The sequence below is a fragment of the Sebastes umbrosus genome, chromosome 3 (genome assembly GCF_015220745.1).
Source record: "Sebastes umbrosus isolate fSebUmb1 chromosome 3, fSebUmb1.pri, whole genome shotgun sequence".
In the NCBI taxonomy this organism is placed as follows: domain Eukaryota; kingdom Metazoa; phylum Chordata; class Actinopteri; order Perciformes; family Sebastidae; genus Sebastes; species Sebastes umbrosus.
In genome coordinates, this window is record NC_051271.1 from 21,581,823 (window position 1) to 21,595,870 (window position 14,048).

Sequence of the window (14,048 nt, forward strand, 5' to 3'; positions counted from 1 at the left end):
GAAATCTTATCACGCTTATTGACAGAGTGTTTATTTTCCACTCTTGATTAGTTGGAGAAACAGTCCGCCTTTTGGCCATTTCATTTCTCTAATTATTACAGCAGAAATCAGCGTCATCTTGACCGCAGTGACAGATTATTATCATAATAAATCCGTCTGCTCTGTTATTGTCTCCTAAATGCTTACCCCAGACCCCTCCCCCACCGCATCCCTGGCTGTATCCTGCTTCTCCGTCCTTCTGGTGCATGCAGAGTGGCTTGGGTTTCTTATAATATTCTGTCCACTGCTTCCTCAATTAATGGAACAACCAGGAGCTCAGATGTCACGGGAAGCACTTTTATCGGCAACTTGGAGGATCTCAGTCTGAGTGGTTTACCGCTGGTGGTAGTGGCGGTGGTGGTGGGGGGCGGCTGTACAGTGGTGGCAGCAGCGTTGACGGGGATAGCATCCTCATTGCACAGCAGCCGAAGGCAGTGGAGGGAGTGGAAAGAAACGCATGGAAATAGTGGGAGACAGAAGAGAGTAGTGGCAGACGTTGCATTCTGAGTGTTATTTGCAACATCAGTGTTTTGTGGATGGGAGTGAGTTTGACAAAAAAAAAACAGAGGGAGCTACAGCAGGAGGCGTGTGCTGTTCAGAGATAGAAGTACAGCACAGCGAGTGGAGTAAGTGGGAAGCAATCACGAGGGAAATGGACCGTCAAACTGTACTTCCCAACTCACGTGTGGATTAAGGTGAGCGCCGGCGTCTGTATTATGCAGATAAAACCAACCTCATCTCAGTGACGGAATACCTGTGGAGCAGCACCATGTGGAATAATTATAGAAAAGACACCAGCTGTGAGGACAACTGAGGGGATTCGGCGAGGACCAGGAAGTGGATGCGGCTTGCAGCTCGTCTATCTTTTCCACACGTCTTCTAACCCCAGAACAGCCAGGCTACTAATGAGCAAGTCGATGTGTGGCTGTGGCTGCAGCTTCATCTCTTCTCTGATGAAGAGACTGGGCCGCACGACGTGCTGCTCAGATCTCTTCTCCAGCCATACTTCAGAACAGCTGCATCGACTGGCCACTGGCTGCCCACCTCAACCAAAGGTAACAATGCGTCAGCGGCCACATCTGTGTCTCCACGCCCTCCTGATCAGTCATCTGTACGCTTCTTATGTGTTTATCACCCGTGTGCAACGCAGGACACATATGGGGCCTGACGGCATATTGCAGAAAGTACCGCGTGTCAAGTCCGTGTTTGCCTGCTCTGGTTGTCTAAAACAATTTCCCAGGTATAAGAAGAAGTGTGCTACCAGGGAGAGCAGCACAGTAATTGATTATTTAATGGAACCAGGTGATTTAACGGCTGTCTTGCTGCCTTGACAACAGTGGACTTGCTTTCAGCTGGCAGTCATTTAAATGGATGCCTTCAGACTGCCTGTGGTTTACAGGAGAAAAAAGCTTTTTCTAATGGAACAAATAAAAGCCAAACAAGATTGCGTCTGAGTGCTTGTGTGTGTGTGTGTGTGTGTGTGTGTGTGTGTGTGTGTGTGTGTGTGAACGAGAGTGTGACTTTGCTCTAACACAGACTTGTGTCTCATGGCTGTAGCATCTAGGGTTCCCTCTGTTTCATTGTTTGTTATGCACATGACTGTTTTAATAGTTGGCTGGCACCAACTGGAAGGGACTTAAAATCCCAGAGTCCTTCTGGCAGAAGGCCATTCTCACAGTGGAGACTGATTGTCTTAGTTTCCAAGAAGATTCATGCTCTAAATAATGATAGAAATCCACAAAGGAAAAAAATGTGGTATTATCGGGCTGTTGCATGGCAACAATTCAAATAAAGAAATAATGAGTGGCGGTTTTAGAGGAGGCGTACTGTGCTTACAGACAACAAAAACTTAATGTCACTTTTATGTAGAACAGAAGTTATTGTTTTCCTGAGAAAGCATTGTCACAGAGTGCTTGAAACTGTGACGTGAATGTGGAGAAACATCCCTCTCTCAAGCAGATCAGGGATTGAGGTTTCACTTTCTTCCTCTGAGACATCACAGGGCACCAGCTGTAAATAGAAATATCGATTAATAGCTTCTGCGTTGAATTGGAGACGGAGGTTTCAACAAACCCAAAGTATTTATAGGATTTCTAGACTTTTGTAGGAATCATGGAAAACATTTTTTAATATTACATTTCCTGGCTCAAAGAATTAATAATTGCAAAAGTCAAAATCCTCATTAACACTTATTAGTTGTGTCACATGTTGCAGTAATTCAGGAGGCAGGTATGAGACAATAGAATATGTCGGCTTTAAAGGACTAAAGGCCCAGACACACCAACCTGACACCAAAGAACTAGCGGCGACGAAGGCCGGCCTTTGAGTCGCCTCACGTCGCCTTAGTTTTGGCCAACAAGTTGCACTCACACACACCGCAAAGACTACAGCCGACAGCCAACTACCACGTACGTCCTGCGCCCGTGTGAGATGAAATAACTCTCCACACCGGCAGGTCACAGTAGTCCGTATTTGTCATTCAAAAAGGGAAGCTGGAAGACCGAGGACAGCGGATATACAAGCCGTTATTATGATGAGTACATGAAACAAAGCAGCGTTTGCCGACCATTTTCACACCACTCTCACTCACCACTTGGCTTCATTTAAGAGGGGCTGCCGTTGTGAAAATATCCGTGTATTTGAATGATGAGATGAGAAAATGAGGAGCCTTCTGTGTTTATCGTCTTGACTTTACTTGTTTGCTTACTTTCCTCACTTCAATATTTCTTCTCGTGCACTGATTCGTTTAAGCTGAACAGTCAGTCAGAGCGTTTTGTCTCACCGACGGGCTCCGACACCGATTCAACATGCTGAATCAGCTGAAAAACCTCCAACATGTGCTGACTAAAGCTCACGATGCGGGAAACACCGCAAAAACAAGGCCGACAGATGCTCACCGACCGCCCTAAACTGTTCGACGGCTGACTGTCGACTGTGTGTAAGGGCCTTTATATTGGTTTTTCTTAGTGGAGCCACGCTACATCCGCTGCTCGATTTATATCTGTTACTGTATGTGCTTCGTGAACAGCCAATATTGTCTCCACTCTCTCCTGCAGTTCTATTAAGGTCATATTGGTGTGATTTATTGCTGCCATTTGAGGGTCTCCAGCTCACTCCTCTAATTTTCTTTCCGTATTCTCAACAAGGTTTATGTGCTCGCTGTATCCAGTAGCCTTGAAACGATTGAGTCTCTTTTTTAAGTCAGGTTTCATCTTTTTCAAAGCTGGAAATTAGTCACACTTTAGACTCCCCCCGGATCTCAGTTTTCACCATCAATAATCAAACACAGAATCTCCTCATAAGCATTTCAATCATGAACTTGAATGATTTGAAATGGATATTTTTTATAGATGCTTCATGCTTTAGATACACCAACTCGGACATCATTGATTCACAAATTAGCACATGCCAGTAGAAAACAGTGATTATTTGAGTGCACAATATCTCCTCAATTACTGGAATAAGAAGATAATTTCCATGCCCCATTAAACCATACTTTAATTACAAAAACCCCTTTATTGGAAACGGTGGTGGTGACAGATGTTACATAAAGTTTGTCCTGCTGCTCAGACATACAATCTTGATACATTTTCAAGAAATTGTAATATTTTACTTTGGCACCACTTTTGAAATTAATTGTACCCAAGTGTCTTCATAAGCTGAGAAAATGTTAGTGTCTTTTCTCTTAACGACATAACATTGCAACTTAAATAAAACGGGCATTTACTGGCAGCCAGTTTACGGGAAATCACACGATTAATGGGACATGATAAAGGGAGTTCTGCCGACTGTAAAGGCTGCGAAGTGGAAAGAATGAGAGCCTCTCTTCTGTAGCGTGATCAGGACTGGATTTTCTAGGCTGTTACCATTATTGGTATTTCAGAGTTTCAAAAATCTGATAAGGATTAGGGTTGCAAAGGGTCGTAAAAAAATTCAAAGGGAAATTTATGCCTTATGGCATGCTTTGGTTTAAAGTATGCCCATTTAAATGAATTGTAACCATGCAGTGCATTCAGCAGCGTACTCCTCATCACATGTACAGATTATTTGCCAACATCCCATTAAATAGGATTTGAGTAAAATTACAACTCTCAGCATGCACAGTGCATTCTCCCATCACAGCCAGCACTTCTGCACTGTCTGAGCCAGAGGACTACATGCTTTCATTTAAGTTTTGATTATATTGCTTTCGTGTAAGTTTGGATTATATCACTGGAGCGAATATATTAGTGAAAATTTCCACCTTGAATATTTCCGGAAATTTGTAACCCTAATAAGGATAGACAGTATTGACCGAACATGTGACAAGAAGTCCTTAAAGTTTGTATTTTACTCAGGACACCCCTATAAGTCAATTTGAAATAACAAATTAAAAGGTAATTTCAAATGGCTTACTTCCAGCCCATAACATCACAGCCATGATCAGATTGTATCTCAGACTTCCTTTGAGTTTAATTTGAATCAGCAGTGAAGCTGTTTGAACAAAGAACACTAAACTGTTAAAGCGAGGGTAGGCAGACTGTTTTTGGCATCATTGTGCAAAAAAATTCAGGTCATTTCAGAGAAAAAGCGTTCCTATTGGCTGTTCATTCAACGGAGGCAGCTTTCAATCACTCGCAAACTCCGATCAAACGGTCTAACTTTTTTTTAATCAAATTTGCTCTAATTCGACCCACTGCTGCCTTAATGTAGCTCATCAACAAGGTTTTACTGACTTGCAGTTTTACAGTGATAGGAAACAAGTTCAGATGTCAGCTGAGTGGCGCGTCAGACAGGTTAGTCGCTGCTCTGATGCTGTCCACAAAAAAGTTAATGCATACCTGTTGCTCACCCAACACAACATGTAGAGAGCTTCACCCAAGAGAAGCACACTCTTGCTGAAGTGCACAAAGCTAAAGTAATGTCTGTGCGTGCCACAGCTGTGGCTTTACACCAGGGACAGTCTGGATGTATGTTGCACTGCCAGACTGCTGGGTACACACTATCAAGGTTGGTCTATATACATGTTATTATTCTCAGAAAATGGAAAATCTTTTGGCCACTAAGCATTTATAATAACATGTTTAAGCATACCACAAACTTTTTAGCCAAAGGATTACAGGCCAACAGCAAAAGCTTCCATATTATTTGCACAAAAACTTTGAAAGAAGTAAAAACTCTGTTTGTTTAAGCTGCATTCATTTTCTTTTATTACCTGGATAAAACTGACATATTAGCATAGCATCTTATACATTGTTATGGCATTCATGTTAGCAAACAGTGGCTTATTTACACATCCAACAGGCACAGAACAACATCAGCATTCATTTTGGGGTTTGTGTTTTTGGCCACCTGACAATTGTGTCTAATATTTATTCACTTTTTTATCTTTGTTTTAGTCTCAACTGACTTCCTGAGGAAAATATCTTGCTTTTTAGATGCTAAAGGCTCCACTGTGGCTCACCAGTTAGTCGCTAATCTTGTCTGTCTCTTGCTTGGTGTTGGACACATAGATATTTGAGTCATTGTTGATATAAAATATATTGGTTAGAGCCGCTTTAAGTATTGTCTATTTTGACATGTTAGTTTACTGGCTAACGTGATCGGTATAAGCAATAGTAAACATAATTGAAATAAGAAATTTAAACGACGGATTTAGTTGTGTCCCATAGTTAAATAATCCCATAATTTGGAAAAATCTCTGATCTCAGTATCTGTGTTTACTCCCTCTATCTCCTGGGCACCTGTGTCACCTGTTTGCATCAGGAGACACAAATTCACACCTGCCCTCCCCGGCTTCCCAAAGCTATTTTTATCCACTCCATTGCTCCTGCATGCACAAGTTTCATTCATCAGTCTCTATTCTTAGTCCTGCATTACTAGAGACCATGTGACAAGTCTTTGTTCACTTTAAGGTTTCCTGGAATCTGTTTATGTGTTAGCTGCCCCAAAACACCAATTCAACCACTTTATAAGCTCCAACAGAAGAACGATTTTTATAATTGTACACGCTGCTACTCTGAAACGATTGTCTGCGTGCCATTTAAAGGTGCATTTGAGTTGGGAACAATATAATTGAAGGATGAATGATAACATGTTTAAAAAGACCCTTTTAATATAAGTGTTTTATAGCTATAATTGAGCAGATACACGAAAGCTTTCGGTCAACAAATGAATCAAAACACAGCTCCATGTGTCCTGTTTCATCAGCAACACATTTTCATTGTGTGTTAACCTCTCTTACTCTGTTTGCACTGCATACAGTTGTTTGAACAACAATAACAACAAACTAATTTCATGCTGTGTTTAGGAAACTAATTACGGAAACCTCGGCCGTTCCGGTAAAAGGCAGGGACAACTTTAGCTATTCATAGCCTTCCTCTTCTGAGCTCACAGCAATGAACTGGCAGTCCCGAGAGGGTCTGTGCAATCTGAGATAGGTCTAATGCTTCCCACCACAGCACTGGGACTGTATAGCCAAGACAGGGAGAAGCCTACAAAGGGACTGGTGACTTTTTCTTCAAGGTCAAAGCAATTGGTTTTCACCGAGACAGATAAAGTATGTGAGCCGCTCGAAAAATATGTTCTCATCTCGTATGTAGTGCATTGAGGAGATTTGGGACTGCGGTCTGCACAGCCGACTCCTAATTTGTCACAGTTTAAGATTAGCTAAAGACCTCATGTGGGCATTGAAAAGGCCTATTGGCACCTTAAAGCTACATTAGCTAAGATTATGTACAATTTAACAGACAGAATTAAACTTCTTCTCAGTATTGTGTGTGACCAGTAGTGAACCTCTGATCGCATGTGCCTGATAGTGAACCGCCAAATGTAACTAGTCTATGAATCAAGAGAATAAAAGATGAAAACCAGAAAGAATTGTTTACTAATTAAAGATTAGTCTGAAAAATTAATTCCTCTGTGTTGTTCACAATTAAACTACTGCTTGTGTTTGCAAGATTTCACCTAGCCCAAACAAAAACAACCAATCACAGCCGAGCTGGAGGATAAACAGTCTATGAGCTGGCTGTCAATCACTCGCAAACTCCAATCAAACGGTCAAACTAGGCAGCGCTGATCAAATAGGAATCAATATTCTGTTACTGTAATGCCTATTTCTTGCCTCAAATGTTTTCAGAAACATGTTGTAGTGTACTGTTTAGCTGTAAAATGAGAAAGTTTGCTCCGGACTCTGATACTGATCCTTGAGATCGCATCGGGACATCCCTAGTTGATAATACTTTTTTATGACTTGCAGAATATCTTTTATTTATTTGATGTTACAACACTAGACTGCTACTATTAATATCTGCACAGTTGGTGCCCTTGCATACAGAAGCTTCACTGTAGTACTTATTTCTTACTACTTGTCTTACAGCTTTACATGTGTTGGTGGAAGTCATTGATACTAAAGAGCCTCAAGGATAGAACTGCTTTGCATGCTACCTACTCAGCCCACTACCACTTGGACCTGACAAATCCATGAGTCACTCATCCCACTTAGCTTTATTTACATAAGTCTTTCTTTCCACTTGAATGTTGAGTCAGTAGAATGAAATTTGTGTATTAAGTTGATTTGCTTTTGAGTGCTTTAAGTTGTGTTTGTTTGAGCTTGTGCCTTGGTTTCAGAAAACTAAAAGACCAAAGCAAAGATGATACAATGCCTCGAATCAGTGGACATCCAACACTGATATAAAAATATATCTTCCAAAAACAGTTTGGAAACACACAGAGAGCTGCCAGTAAATGCTCAGCACTCAAATATACTGCCTGTGGAAAAATGGAAACACGACTTGCAAATCTAATTTATTGCAGTACTAGTAATATTTGTTCCATCTATTTGAACATGGACCGTCTTTGGACGCCAACTGTCCTCCTTTTTCAGTTTTGTAACCAAAGAAAGAGACTGTGATCGGACCTTAGATGCAACAATTTAGTCAATTCAATGACATCTTGTGTCTGAGTGACTTTGTTACTGTTTCAGATCCAGTGACAAACTGAGATTTTGTGTCCTGTTTGGTAGCTTTGCCAGATGTCTGAAGGAGTCAAGTATTTTTATATATACTGTATACCCCCATATCACAAATTTGCTTTACAATCTGTACCTCATACAACACCATCTCTTTCCTTAGACCCTTAATACAGATAAGGAAGAGTCCACAAAACATCCTGGCTGTTATACTGTAACACCATCTGACTTTTCAAGCTTCCCTGTGAGAGGTTTTCATGTTAAGAGGATGCAACTGCTGATTTTGAAGGGTGTGAGGGATTATAACAAGATGTAATGAACCACTGCTCCCAGCAGAACAACCTGTTCATTGTTTAATTAGCTTCTAGAAATGTAGAAACATATAATGATAGGGCTGTCAATCAATTAAAATATTGAATCACCATTAATGGGATGATTGTACATAGTTAATCGTGATTAATCTCAAATTAATCGCACATTTTTTTATCTGTTCAAAATATACCTTAATGGAAAATTTGTCAAGTATTTGAATACTCTTATAAACATGGGAGTGGGCAAATTGCTTCATGCAAATGTATGTTTATATTTGTTATTGAAATCAATTAACAACACAAAACAATGACAAATATTGTCCAGAAACCATCACAGGTACTGCATTTAGCTTAAAAAATATGCTCAAATCGTAACATGGCAAACTGCAGCCCAACAGGCAACAACAGCTGTCAGTGTGTCAGTGTGTTGACTTGACTATGACTTGTTCCAAACTGCATGTGATTATAATAAAGTGGGCATGTCTGTAAAGGGAAGACTCGTGGGTACCCATAGAACCCATTTTCATTCACACATCTTGAGTTCAGATGTCAAGGTATCCCTTTGAAAATGGCCATGCCAGTTTTTCCTCGCCCAAATTTAGCTTAAGTTTGGAGCGTTATGTAACCTCCTTCCCCACAAGCTAGTATGACATGGTTGGTACCAATGGATTCCTTCTGTTTTTCTATTGTCTTATTATACCAGTATTTTCACTCTAGCTATAAAACTGAGCCCGCTACAACCTAAAAATCGCAAGTTATGTTAAATAAATTAGTGGTGTTTACACGTTATTATCGCGTTAACTTTGACAGCCCTTAAAAAGACGAATAAAATATAATAACAATCAAAATATAACAGGCAAAGAGGTTTCATATTGCACAGGGGTTGGATCTAACTTTGTGTTTGGTAAACATGGGGAAAGATTTGGACGTGAGGAATGAAGTGGTGGCATTTACAGGGTATTTTATGTGGGAGCCTTTTGGTTTATTTCTAATGTCATAAACTCTCAGTAACTGTGATAATGGTCTTGTTGACAACAATATAAAATACGGAACACTGATAATTTAACTATAGTCCTGAAATGTCAGCTACAGTAAGGGTATAAGATTTTAAAATAGAAATTTATTGGCCTGTAATCATTCGAATAGTGGCTCGTTCTTGTGTAGTAAAGGCCTGTTGCGTGTGCCCAATCCGCAATTAATACTGTTTCTTAGTTTATTTCATTACAAAATTGCAGCAACTCAATTTTATAAATTGTATAAACGGTTTTATAAAATGTTCACAAGCCTAAAGAAAGGTTTGATGTTTGAACATCTCAACTTCCAGTTAAGAAGTTTTGTGTACAGGAGTTGTTATAGCATCATGTGACTACACTACACCCTGGGTTTAGGTATCTGAATGTGGAGAGAAAAAGCAGAATCAGTGCATCCCTAGTTTTTACAATCATATGTGCAGTGTAAGTGTGAGGACATGTGGATTGAAAGAAACTTCCGAGTTCAAAAGAACGGATGCTTTGTTGGCGACAGATTAGCGCCGTTGCTTGACTTCGATTCCTGCCTTCGTTGCTACGTCTGTGACTCAGCGTCAGAGGGAGAAGCTGTCTCATTGGAGATAAAGCTCCGGTGCCTATCCTTCAATTCTACATATGGTTTGAGACATTACAGAAGCACGCTCTGTGACTTGTGTGTTTATTCAGGAGGTTTGCCATCATAATCTAGTGGATGCACAGCAGCAACACAGCGGATTTTGAAGATACACATGTCTTTCATTTTTCCGAAGCTTCTAGACTACACAAATCTTAAAGACAGTAGTTGGATTCGAATCTTAAGGACAGTTGTTGGAATAGCTTCTGGTACATTTAAGCCATGTTTTGCTTTTGCATTTGACAGATTGGACTTTGTTTATTGGCTTTGTTGGAAGCTGGAACACCAGTAGCTCTCAAGGCTTTTCTGCCCATCCGTCTGCATGTGAGACAGAGCATCCAGCGCTGTGTGATCTGAAGCCAAACACAATCACTCCCACCTTTTTTCCTTGTCTGCTGCTGAGCAGCAATAATGTGGCTCCAAGAGCAAATGTTTAATGTCCATTATTATAATTCAGGGGCAAGAAGAGAGGGATATTCATGCTTATTTTTGGAGAAAATAAGCAGTTGAGCATGTGTTTGTGTGTATGGAATAATTCTTTCTGTTTTTCAGTGGTTGGATTATTTGCCTCAGAAACACAAGCTGAGTGTGAACACAAGAAAACAATCAACATATTTTAACCATCTGTGTCTTTTGTTCTTTTTTTTTTGTGTCTCTTTGCAGAATGCCAAGCCCTTCTCCTCCTCAGACAGCCTAGCGAAGGTCCAGGAGGTAGCAAGCTGGCTTTTGGAAATGAACCAGGATCTGCTGTCGGGGGGCAGCAGCAGCAGGCGGAGTCGGGGGCCGGGGGGTCCGGCAGTGCGAGGTAACGCCTCCTCCACGGCCCGGGCACCCCAGCAGGCAGCAGAGGAGGGTGATGAGGATGAGCACATGAACCGGGTAGTAGAGGAGGAAGAGCAGCTGCAGCAAAGGGTAAGGCCAACTAGCATTCAACAAATGATATTGTTGTCACAGGGAAGGATTTGGAAATATAAACCTAGAGGTCTAAACTGGATTAGCGAGTTGTAAGTTGAGGTCTGAAGATGCATGGATTAAATCAAGTCGTGTCATTGTGGAAATTTGCTTTAGAGCAAGCAAAAATACTATTCGATCACTCTTCGAAGATCGCCTTGCAGCTGCTCCGTGGGGAGAGAGAGACAGTGGGGGAAAACGGTGTGTAGAGCCGGCACATTTTCACATCTAACTCAATGAATTAAGGGTTTATTTGGAAGTTGTTGGAACAACGGAAAGACTAACCAAGACAGTTTTGGTGAGTCTTATTTTGTTTCTGTCGAGTTTGTGTGTTTTACGATGCTCCACCGCTCGAACACCTAGAGGTAACGTTACTACCTGGTGGCACCTGTGCCGGTAATAACAGGAAAAAGGAAAATTATTTTCAAGACTAGACGATAGTCGTATAAACTATTAGATTATTCATAAATATATATATAATATATATAATTTAATGGCCATTTGACAATTTTAAAAATCATGACCCATTCCTAATAAGTGCAACTGATCTAAATTTGCGTCAAACCTTTCCTCTGAAGCATTCATTTGTTTTGTCTGGCTCCTCACAGCCTGAGGCGTCGCAGGTTGATGGCGATAGAGAACAACCATGGGCACCAAGTGAATCGGGAGCCAGCAACGGCCCCCGGGGAGACGAGGAAGGGGAAGAAGACGAGGAGGGCCCTCAGAACGAAGTGAACGGAGGAGAGAAAGGAGCCCGATGGATGTGGGGGTCGGAGCAGAGGCGACTACGAGGCCAGCCGCTGGGCGAGGAGGACGAGGAGGAGGAGGAAGAGGAAGAGAACAACAACAGCAGCAGTCACCAAGAGGAGGAGGAGGCGGAGGAGAGGACAGAGGGAGGGGAGGAGCAGGGAAGGGAGGAAGAGGAGAGGGAAGAGGGCGAGGAGGAAGAGGAGGAGGATGAGGACGAGGAGGAGATGGACCAAGACAGTGATGACTTTGAACATTCGGCGGAGAGTGGGAGGGAGGAGGAAGAGGAGGAGGAAGGAGAGGGGGAGGAAGGGCTGCGGTCTCCCTCTCTCAGGAACAATGTGTCTGCCCCCAATAACAACCTGGACTCGGGTTGTACACACCAAAGCTCTTCCAACAAGAAGGTAAGCACAGCTGTTGTTTGTTGAGCAGTTTTCATTGGAAGCTTCTACTGAAGAAATAGTTCCTGTGTAAACAGTTCACAGTGAGTTATGGGAATCCTCCAGATTTAACAGGGACGCTGTTTTTGGAAGACAGTTTGCTGCTGAAGTTTTTTAGTGTCATTTTTCAATTCTATCGGCACCAATAACAAAATTCCATTCACCTCCATTTTATTTCAGAGACCGATACCTCAAAACTTGGGCAAATAAAACATGGCAAGTTAATTTATATAGCACATTTCAGCAACAAGGCAATTCAAAGCGCTTTACATAAAACATTCAAAGCATCGAGACAAAGTGCAAGAGATACATTATAAAAACAATATTTAAATACAATTAAAAACATTATAAATCCAAGAGAATGGAAAATAAAAACAAGCAAAAATGGAATAAAATAGGTATTAAATACAGGAATAAAAGTTGTGGTGCAGTGTCAGAAATAATTTAATAAAAAACAGAGGCAAACAGAAAAGTTTTCAGCCTTGATTCAAGTGAGAAAATTAATATTTTGGGTGAGCTGATACTTTAGGATACATCTGCAGCAGTTTCTGAAGTTTCTCACAGGCAATGTTTGCTTATTATCACATCACTGCTGTGAAAATTCTCCACAGTGTTCCGCACCGGCAGCACACGGTTCATAATCAAAACAGCAGCTCCCTCTTTTGGGGCAAGTGTGTTACTGCACTTCAGAGTAATGCTGTGTACACTTTGACAAGCAGTAACAAAATCTTCCCAGTGGAAGGATTAGGATATTGAAACTACATTTTATATAGTCAAGTGAAAAATTGACTATTATTGGTCCATATACTGTTCTGTAGTCTTCGCTTTCACTGAATAAACACTGTTCACCCACCAAAACACAAAACTACATTTAAAAAGTCCCAAACATTTTATTTCCTTAGCGTCATTTCACCTTTATGTTTATACTAAAATCATCACCTTTATATAATGCAGTCTTTTTCAATATACAAGTATCAATAAGCATGATTAATGAGCCGTTGAGAGGCAATAGAAATGCTCCCAATTTAGCACCTTTTAAAAGTTATAAAAGTTCATTTTTTTATGGTGCAGCAGACAGAAGATTATTTTTATCCAGATGGTTAGGAGATTTTTTGAGGATTCTGTAAATACCTTCAGAAAAAGTGTTGTTAAACGACTTCTTCAAACATCGCTGATTATTTGTCTTTCAGAGACACTGATGCTTTCCTCTGTGACTCAAATGTAAATGCTGATAAAGCAATTTATAAGCAATCCCAAGTAGCATTGAAGCTCTTAAGGCAGCTCACTGTGGACCGACACTGTACTAAGACACTTGTAGTGGCTTTCCTACGACATGTTTGCTTCACTGGATGGGAAGATAAAAACTTAAATCTCACAGCATTTCTGAAGGGAAATATGATGTAAAGCACATCACACTGCTGTCATCAATACCAAAACACACAGAGGAGGGTCTGAATGAATGCTGAATTGCAACATTTATCACCAGCGTCAATAAAGCAGCTGCTGTGCGTTCTCACAACAGTCGGAAAAACAGATTAACGATGAGTAATCACTAATAAAAGTGGGGTAGTCCTTCTTTGCATCTTGTTTCGCCACTTTCATTGGGCTGTGTATTCCAAGACCATTTTGTTATGCAGTTTGTGATAGAGAGGAGTGACAGCACACTGTGAAATAATTATAGCTTACCAGCCTCCTTGTAAAATACTTTATTCATGGTTAGAATGCAGAGGCCTGTTTTAGGACATGTTAAAACTCAAAGCACGTTCATGACTCATGGATTGATTGCTGACACGATGAGTGGCGAGTACGGAGAAGCGCTTGATGTTCGAAAGACAAGTGTAACGGACCGTCAGATCTTTCCTCAGTAACTGAACTAATGTGCTCGTTCAAAGGGCTCTGATGTAGCACAGCGCCAGTGTTAGGATGTTAATGCCGGTGTCTCGTTTCAGTGATGACTGATGGCACGACTGT